Raw genomic sequence first — 10,089 nt, 5'->3', positions numbered from 1 at the left:
CAGAGCGGTGTAATGGTCAAAAGTTTTCGGTTTTCGTGACATTTACAGCTCAGAATAGCGGCAGGAACAAATTTAAGGCGTTCTAGTCGTCTAAGATAGTCTTTCCAGTGAAGTCAAGTTAAGAGCAAACCGTTGTGGAGCATTTCTAATTGAGGTGAGCCGGGCTGCTGACAGGTCCCTGAATTACCAGGAATCATTCAAATGTTAACCTATATTTGTGTCATGTTCTCGGCGAGATAAGCCGCCTTCTATGACCAGTGGTTAGCAATTTGCTCAAAGCGCTTTGGGCATTACATTATTATTAGAATGATTAGCATGCAAATCTTGTATAGCCCCTGGCACTGGCACAGGCACATCTACCCTTAAATTGCTCTTTCACACTCATTCACATTAGGCTTTCTTTTGGTTGCATCTTATTGCAAAGCCAATAATCTACATAAATTATAGCCTGTATTTTGTGTGCCATGTGAGTGTAGACTAAAGAGTGGGACCTATAACACTAATGTATATGTATATATAAAGGTCAATAGCCAGGTCCAGGTAGGCTGGACGCTCCTATGGGGAAGAAGTTTCTGGAAGAAAAAGTATCTCAGGTGAACCAGCAGCGTTGTACAGGACTGACTGGGAATTGTGTGGAATTATTCGATACTGGTTCAATTCTTTGCATTATGATTTTGGTGCCAATGCCAAAAAAACGTGTTAACTTTGTAACTTTCTATTTTTTTGATAAATTTCTATTTTTTCAATTTAACATAAGGGCCAAACAGAAATACAGTCTAAAATTAGCAAGCCTAAAACTGCACTGTAACACCATTATTCCATGAACACAACATGAATTGACAACCAAATTGATAATTGAGTAATCAATTAATTCAATTTATCAAGTAAAAAAATGTCAAACATTCCTCCAGCTTTTCAAATGTGAGTATGTGCTGCTTTCTTCTGAAACAATAACAACTAAATTCTTTTTAAACGTAATACCTTTGGGTTTTGGCCTGTTGGGTCGGACAAAATATTTGAAGATACCATTATGGGCTGTGCGACCTTGCAATTGGCATATGTCACTATGTTTGACATTTTAAAGACGAGACGATTAATTGAAAAGATAATCGACGGGTTGATGAAAATTACATTAAGTTTGCAGCCCTTAAATCAGAAACCGGTAACACAACAATTTGAAAAGACATTCATTGCCAGCTTTTGATAATCATTGTTTTTGCTAAAAATAAAGTATTGAGCCAGCACTTTCTTTTTGCTCAAATCTTGACAAAATAACCCTAGAAACCTTGCACTCTCCTTGACCTTCCTGCACCCTGAGAAGAGAGATTTATGCAGTTCGGCTTTGCAAAAATGCAGTGCATATTAAACTGGGATGATAAGGCTTATGCTATATTGAACGTCATCTCGAACATTTCAAATCTCTATCTCATCCTCTAAAATATGGAACTACTAACTGGTATCACTCACTCAGCATTATTGTGACTTTAATTACTGGTGTGACAGGTTGATGAGCACGGCAGCGTCTGAAGGTAAATGAGAGCCACAAAGTCCCGTTAATACTAAACAATTTTGGCATTACAGGTCTGAATCATTTCCTTATTGATTACTAGACTTTGTGTTCTATTTCACACTTGAATTAATGTCTCTCAGCTCTCCCGCCATCCATCTCTGAGTCCCTCCCTCTCTCTCTCTCTCTCACGCTCTCTCTCTCTCCCTCTCTCCCTGGCATGTGCTCCAGTTCATTATTTCCGTCATTTCTTGGTAATTTGGAGTTGGCTGTTTAAAACTTAGAGCCTCTTATTAAGTTTTGGCCATGGCGGATAAGAGGCAGGACTGTAAGAGCACAGAGATAAACTAATCATCTTAAAACCCTAATTATTAGTATCTTACTGTGACAGACTGTTTTTGCGAGCCAGCCAAATTGAGCCTCAAATGAGGAAAGGCATATCTTTGCGAGTGGTAATAATTTTAAGTCATCTCGATCTGGCTTGGTGTGGCAGAATTCATTAGTGCAGATTAGTACTGTGTGTACAAAGTAAATGAGATATCTAATAGCAAACGTGGAGGTCCGGGGACTCTTAATTTCCTTCCCAATATGAGGGAGGATGTTAAGAGGCGATTATTTATACTTTAACATTGTGACTTCTGCTATGTAGAGTCTGCCCCTTTACCAAGCGGTTACACTAAACAGTGTCACTAAACTGTCCACCTCTCACCTTCCTCTCGGTTGCAGCTGCAAGAAGGTGACGAAAAAAAACGAAACCCCAAATCAGATTAAACTGTGTTTCTCTGATGCAGAGGCAAGCTTGATTTTTTTTTTTCCTTTTTATTCACGAGGATATGAAGGAAGTTAATTATGTGTAAGGAGAAGGTTGGGGGAAAAATAATAAGATTACAAAGAATAATTTGCTGATATAATTACACCAAAATTGGGTACACACAATTGTAAAATACATGTATTGCTTGACCTGGGTTAGCCAGTGAAATAAATCCTCCTTCTATAGCCTTTGTTAATTTGTTTTTATCATCTCCAAGTGGTGTTTGTGCAGGCAGTTCAATTTGCATGTGTAATTCCACTGTGCAAATTGACAACAAGTAGATAATTCGAGGAAATAGGCTGGTTGCAGGCCCCTGCTATCTTCCCAAGCCTATTCATTTTGAGGAACCGCTGAGGCATGAAACTCACATCAACTATTTCCTGACAACGCTGAGGCTTATTGTCCCCTAAAATGTCATTACAGCCATTATTTATGAAGCTAATTCATTTATTAAACCATATTTACTCTGACAGAATTTGTCACATTCTATCCATATCCAGAGCGTTGGCTTTTGAACAATGTCTTTCAGTGAGTATGCACGAACACGTACGGCCCTGCAAAGTTTTTGAATCAACCCTATTTGTCACTCATAAGAGTTGGAATATTGCGGAAAAAATGGCTTTATTCGAGGAAACTTTTTATGGCAAAAGCTCATACCCCTTGTGTCACAGAAGTCCACGGAAAACAGTTTGGTGATAACCTGCCTCCTGTTTTTTTTTTGTTTCTTTGTCCTAACAGAGCGGACTTAACACAAGCGTAATCAGATGGATTGCAGCTACTTTAGCAGCACTGATAAATCCCCCCTCTGACAGCCTCTTTCCCAAATGAGTGTGCATTAGTCACTTTTACCGCGTTGCAGTCAGACGTCTGAAGCTAAAGAGTTCTCGCGTTCGAGCCTCCTGGCCTGTTGCTGCTGACTTTATGGATCTGTCAGTTTAGCGCAGCACACACTTCATGACAGTGTGGATAATTTGCAATTGTGAGTGATGAAGTAACACGAGGCGGCGGCGGGGGGTCATACATTTTAATGTTACATGTTGGCTCCGGATAATTCCGTCATACTATTCTCCTGCATCTCTTTCTTTGGACTCACCTGTCACCCAGAAGCACTTATCACAGCAGTTGCGATGAGTTGTGTTTGAACTGTTTTACAATATTGATTTGGAGGCATGACATTTTAATTAATACTGGGTGTTAGCTGTCATATAGGCAGCCAGCCTCGTTGGGTAGAGTATGAGACAGGCGAGGTGGGGGCAGTGAAGATAAGGCTAAAGTACTTAGTGTGAAAAGGCTGTAAAAAGGGATCAATGTGGAGGGAGAGAGACAGTCATGGGCTGAATTTAAGGTGGAAAAAAACCCAGTAATATCTGCGCTCACTGTATTTCTGTCAAGGTCTATTCTCTGCCCGATAACACAAATCATTGAGACACAGCGTGGCCCCTGTTTTCCACAGGTTGCAGGCTGCATCGCGTTATTGGGAGTCGGCGTTGCCAGCGTGCTAAGAGACAACCAGGGGGGGAATTAGGTAACTTTGTAGCACTCCATTGAACAGCAATAAGCTTTTAGGGCTTAGCGAGCATAAACACATTAAACTGATGAGATTCATCAGCACTCTTGTGTCAAATCTGTTGTGCCCACAGGAGGAGCTCAGCGGCAGCACACTGCAGAGCGGGAGACCGGCTGGAGAAGAACTAGTCGTGCGTCCTCTGGATGTGTCCTGCTTTACCCGGTCCCAGACCCATGCAGGTGATCTCTTACCTATTTGGCCACTGCAACTGCTTGGAAATAGCAAGAGACTTAGTACAGGGTCAAAATGCTGGCTCAATGATTATGAGTTATCGCTCAACCTTTTGATAATTGAATTAAAGATGGACTCTATTTTAATGTGTAAAATAATATTAAGAGTATTCAAAATCAGATCGGATCCCAGAGGGGTCTTGAATCTCACCTTAAAAATCAGAATCACAGTAAAGAGATAGATTTACTTGAGGATACAGATATACAGCTAAACAAATGTAAGCAAAGAAACATAAAGTGGTTACATACAAGAGATTCAAATAGTCAACAGTATGAATAAGGGTTGTGGTTCAGAAAAATGGAAAGAAATATATAAATATTAACATATTCTATACAGAGGTGGTTTAATGTGCATATTGAATGTAGATTATTTACAGTATAGTCTATGCAGTCCGTTCCTCAAAAAGCTAATGATAGGATGCATCTTATGCACAATGTGTATAGTACACATCATGTGATATGCACATACAGTAATATGCATATACGTTATTCGCTGTTTCTACTTGACTAAATGACTGAAACGATGAATCAAGTCACAGTTTTGGAATCAAATTCTTTTCAGTTGACTGATTTACCACTTCGTCGACCAATCGTTTCAGCACAACAGCTGTGTTGTGGCCCTTGTGAAGCCGTGCTGAATCGACACGCGTCATACTAATTGTGGTTGTAAGTGAATGCCTCTGAACAGCATAGAGCCAACCTTTAAACAGGAGCACACCAGGCATTTGTTCATTTGTAGTGAGTTCTCCATATTTGATGTTTAATTGGAGTAATCTCAGAGCTGGAAAGCTGGAGGACTTTACCCTGATGAAGTGATACATTTAAATTAAAACATTTCTTCTCAAAGGTAGAAGGCCCCCTCAACTTCATTTTACCGTTTATCTGTTGTCTCCCCTTTTCCAAATCACTATAGCCTCTCGCCTTTTGGATAGTTTCTCTGGAGGCAACCAGATTGGCATGAAATTAGCTCAGTTTGAATCGTTACATGGGCCAATCAGATGAGCTGAGATTTAATCTCGGCTGGCCTGCCCCAACCAGAGTCCGACCCCTCAGATGAAATGGACTACATATTCATAGGTTCGCTTGCATGGTTGATTATGACGGCATAGATGGAAGGTACAACCTTTTCTTCTGTTTATCTTTCTTCCAATTTTCCCGTGTGAGAAAGAAGATTGAATATTGAATGCGATTGAGTCGACACCTAAGGACGCAATGACATGGCACTCATCTTCCACCAGTCCAAATTAAATTATGAAGGAATCACATTTGCTTTGACACAAGCACACAGTCCATATTTTACCCCATTGCAACGCCGATTGTGTACTTTTTGAATATTCTATAAGTTCCAGCAGTCTTCTGTTCTTTCCAAACCTGCAGACACTGTTGTGTTTTGTAGCTAAATAGTGTGCGTGCCCTCGTAGCGATTCATTACCTTGCCTGACATAAAATAATACCTCGGAATAATGGGAAATATTACCTGATGAATTAATTACCATGATAGCATCTAGGGAAGGAGGCTTAAATGCCATCTTAAATTACATGCAGACATCAGAAAACTTTCAACTTGTCTCATTTGCATAAAATAAGCAGAAGTATGCATACATTGGAGGCTTCCTTGGGAAAGAGGCAAGTACGTTCTCTGGGAGGCCTGATCAATTTATTGTATTGATATTATAAGTCACAGTAATGAGAAGGAATAGGTTAAATGTCTCACCTATGCTTAATGTGAAGGCATGATTTGTTTCTTACTATATATGACATGATTTCTGTTGTCACCTCTTGATATGACAGTGTGGGATTCCTATATATATCTTGCATTTTATATATATAGTATATATATTTATATACATATATTTCAAAGGTTAAACCCTCAGCAATTAAAAAACTAATTTTGTTTTTAAAATGAAGCTGTGGCTGTTTTTCCCATTATTTTCTTTGAATGTCAAAAGTGATTGTCTCCTGCAGAAGTTCAGCATTTTTAATTGACATAATGGACAAAATGCCAATTTAAAAAACAGGAAATGAAAATGGTCAGTTCGGTGATAAGAAACGCTCAGTTGTGCTGAATACAAACACTGATTCATTGTTTTCTGTCATTATGTGCACTGGGCACCAAGGGCTAATGATATTTACGATATGAAAGAAGTTTGGTAAAATAGATTTGGAACAAGATCTTTTGCTAGAGTCCGTTGAGGTGACATGATATGATTTAAATATAACTGTGCTTTTCAGAGCAGCAATATTATTATTACTCAACCGTCTAAATAATAACGTGTAATCGTAATGCCTTACTGATTGTTTAGTATGCCTTCCCCACATGTATTTGTTTGTAATGCATTTTTGATTTTTTTTTTCTCCTTCACATAAGAGCCCACTGCTAATTAAGCTCATATGCACCAACAGTAAGTTCACAGGTAAGCCCTCCATCACGGCACCGCGGCACAGGAGGAGGAGAGAGAAAAAAAAGCTCCCATATTGTATAAATCTCTCTCTCTCCTTAGAGAAAGAGAGGGGGAGAGAAAGTAAGAAGGAATGCCTTGCCTTCCTCATTACACTGCTGTCATTTACTCTTCATCCCCCGTACTCTTTAGTGGCATTAAGACGGGATGTAAATTTGACAGTTAACGCTGTTAGAAAATGGCTAGTTCAAGAAGGGCAGGAATTAGAGATGGGCATTAGACGCTGATAAGCTCCTTTCCTCTGCCGCGGCGGCTGCTTAACATTCATGGGAAAGTCATCATCAAACAACGTTATCACAGCTCTGTTGACGGCTGAGGAACATCATCACTATGATAATTTTTTTTATAGCTGTGAGCCAAAAAAGCCCTCTTTTATTTCAGCGGTTTGTTAATGAGATAGGGGCTTGTTGGTATGGGCAAATGCAAACTTGCCACTCTCCAGCGTTTGTTTGAGTCCCCCAAGCCTCCACCCACCCACCACCCCCCCCCGCCTCCCACTGCACCCCCTCCACACTGTTTAATGTTGAAGGGGAGGAGGTGGGGGGGGGGAGGAGGAGGCATTTTTTATGTACTCCTTTCGAAGTGCTCTGTGTACATTGCTGAAGGAGGGCCTTTATGTGTACCTTTGCAGATCAGTCGCTCAAAGAGAGGAAAACACGGTTATATCAACAAACGCTCTCTCCTAACAGCCCTGTAGCTGGCACCTGTCACTCACCTGGGACTTAGCCATAGATCTGAATGGAGGCAGAGTGTTGATGCTCATTGAAGCCGGGTAAACTCCCACCAGCCATAGCACGCCATCAGCTCTGCCTTTAATGATGAAAAGGCTACTTAAGGCCGTCAGTAATTATGGCTATAAATCTCTCGCATTGTTTCTTCCCATTCATTCATGGCGCTCCCAGCAGCTCGGTTCAGAGGTCTCCTGCACCCTGTTACCACCGGAGCGATCCACACGTGTGCTAGCTGCCAAGGCTAAGCAGCTTTGCCTTTGCATGGGGATGCAAACTGTGGGCTGTAGATACCAAAATCTGATTTGGGCTTTATCGCTGTTTGTGTTTTGTGGAGTGGGTGTAGAGAGATTTCATCTTTGGAAATCCTTACCAGGGGAGATGACAAATCATCTCTAACTTGCTCTAATTACTTCTAAAAACTTTTTTTGTCTGCATTACAGTGAGCGACGGTAGACTGGGATAGAATGTAATGTTGTCACATTCTTAGGTGGTTGCATACAGTTAAAAAATGTACATTCAGAAGCATTAATTATTATGAGAGGTTAGAAGAGATTATGATGGACAGGTTTAAGTATCCAGTAAATAATTCACATCTTTGACTTTGCATGGTGCTGTCAGTGTGTTTTAATTCTTGTCAGCTAATGAGACTGTCCTGTGTGTGGAGAATGACATTAGTTTGTGTTGCTTCTGGTTAAGACATAGTGAGGCTTCAGCAAAGATTTCTTTTTTTCTGTCTTTTTTTTTTTTACTATTTCTGGCATACAGCACCAACATGTCAAAACCAGGTAGAGGAACACACAGCAGCCTGTCTCCACCATGCAGTGGAGCTCTCGGTAATCATTATGGCAGATGTAAAAACTGCAAAAGTCAACACTTTCTGGCGTAGAATTACTCTAGACACAGAAAGTCATGCATAAAATTTCAACATGTCAATTAAAAGTCTCTGCTCTTAGGTACTGTAGTGTTAAGAAGTGTTTTTCACAGCTTTTTGACACAGAATTCATAATGATGATTGCATGGAGCCTTAGTTTATTGGAATTCAGCGAATGAAGGCACCTTGAAAAGGAAAACAGAAAGTCAGCTCAAAATTGTTATATTAAATAAAATAAAAACTTTGTTTATTGTCACATTAAGTGCATCAAAAGTGTGCCTTTCTGTGTAGAACACATTAAGAAAAACGGACAAAGCCGCAGCGCGTCGTTGTGCAAGTCAGCTTGCACAACTTTGGAGTCGTTTCATTCCTTAGAAAAATGAGTACAATGCAAATGAATCGCAGATGTGCTGCAATCCTTTTTGGATCCACAGCAATTCTGCCTTTTGAGTGGAACCCACAGCATTATCTCCACTTTGTAGTGGTCTCTGAGCCCATTGTCATGTTAGTTCAATGGTCCTCTGTGCTGTAAACCAGCGTTGCTCTGTGAGCAGCTCTGTTATTTAGTGCCACTTTGGGAACGTGGAGACAGGAGAGAGCTTGATCTTGTGTTTTATGGGCACAGAGATCCTTTGCAGGGTTAGGAGCCCTAAAAAGCATGGAGAATAGATTTGATCATTTAATAAGACTGGATTTGCTGCTTTGAAAATACTCTTTTCAATATCGACAGAATTAACTCTTCTTATTGTTACATTGTTCAGTGCCACATGCATTTTTTTTCTGATGAATGAGGAAATCTTCAAATGCAACCAACAGGAGAAAACCTGGCATAAATGTTTGAGTCTTTTGCTCACCAGCGTGTAAACTCCTCATAACTAAGCCTAGTTTGGTTTTCCTTATATATGATAATGAAATGTAATTCCGCCCTTCATTGACATTACCATTGCCTCCACATTTTGAAACCATTACTAAATCACATTGTCAAAATCCCCGTTTCCTCTCATCAATCCTACGTTGAGCTTTATTTGTGATCCTCTCTTTCTTTTGCCCTCACCCGTTTGATTCACTCCATTTCTCTTGTTCAATTTCGCTCCACATTGCTGTTTATTTTATTCATTTTTGAGGATGACTGGATTAAACCTACTGAAATAGCTGTTACTCAGATTTTAGGTCATCTACCAAATCCATTAGGGGGAAATATACAAATAACCCTTTTCTCTGCCATCCACAGTGGTCTGCTCTTGTGGCTGCGGAGGCTTACGGTGCTATTAATAGTAGGCAATCTGCAACAGTTTTATCTCCTAATATATTTATGGTTATTGTGTTGAAGGAAATAAACACTTTAGTTGGATGAAAGCTGCGGTATGACTGCCGTCCAGTAGTTACCAGCTTTTCCACTTCTCCTAATGTATACTTAACATTATTGTGTCACATTATTATCAACAACAGAGCGCCAGCTGCAGCAGTTCTCATAATTCATAACGCATTAATTTATAATTAGCGGGTTTAATGAAACTGATACCACAACATTAGTTATTAGGTGCACAATTTCAACAGAAACAAATCCGCTCATTCAATACAATAAAAGTGGCCACATGAAAGAAATAAAGTGAGGAAGCAAAGAGCATTGAAGCTAACGAAGTGCATTACACACTTATTAAAGTCATTTTCCCTTTGCCTCCCAGACCTGGCCAAAAACACTTTCAATTTCTCATTGTACTCCGAAGCAGGCTATGTGGGGCTTCTTCTTTTTTTTTTCTTCGTTAACTTTGAAGTAAGCTCAAAAAAACATATAGGTAGACAGGGGTGGCATCAAATAATCAGCAACTTCAAAAAGCATGCGGCCACTTAGCACTCCTAAAGCTAATGTCCCCGAGACATTCAGAATGGAAATTATTCAAACTCATTTAGTG

General features: G+C 40.0%; 1 protein-coding gene across 1 annotated transcript in view; it reads left to right on the top strand.

Moving 5' to 3' along the window:
* Positions 1 to 90: 90 nt before the first annotated feature.
* pik3ap1 (phosphoinositide-3-kinase adaptor protein 1) overlaps positions 91 to 10,089 on the top strand; it is a 34,583-nt gene continuing 24,584 nt past the window's right edge. The window contains exons 1-2 of the mRNA XM_054600628.1: positions 91 to 154; positions 3,959 to 4,064. The gene's annotated coding sequence lies outside the window, so the exon portion shown is untranslated. The remainder of the gene's footprint in view (positions 155 to 3,958; positions 4,065 to 10,089) is intronic.

This window comes from Anoplopoma fimbria, chromosome 6 (assembly GCF_027596085.1).
Source record: "Anoplopoma fimbria isolate UVic2021 breed Golden Eagle Sablefish chromosome 6, Afim_UVic_2022, whole genome shotgun sequence".
NCBI classification, from domain to species: Eukaryota; Metazoa; Chordata; class Actinopteri; order Perciformes; family Anoplopomatidae; genus Anoplopoma; species Anoplopoma fimbria.
The sequence above is the reverse complement of the archived record's forward strand: the minus strand, read 5'-3'. Positions and strand labels throughout refer to the sequence as shown.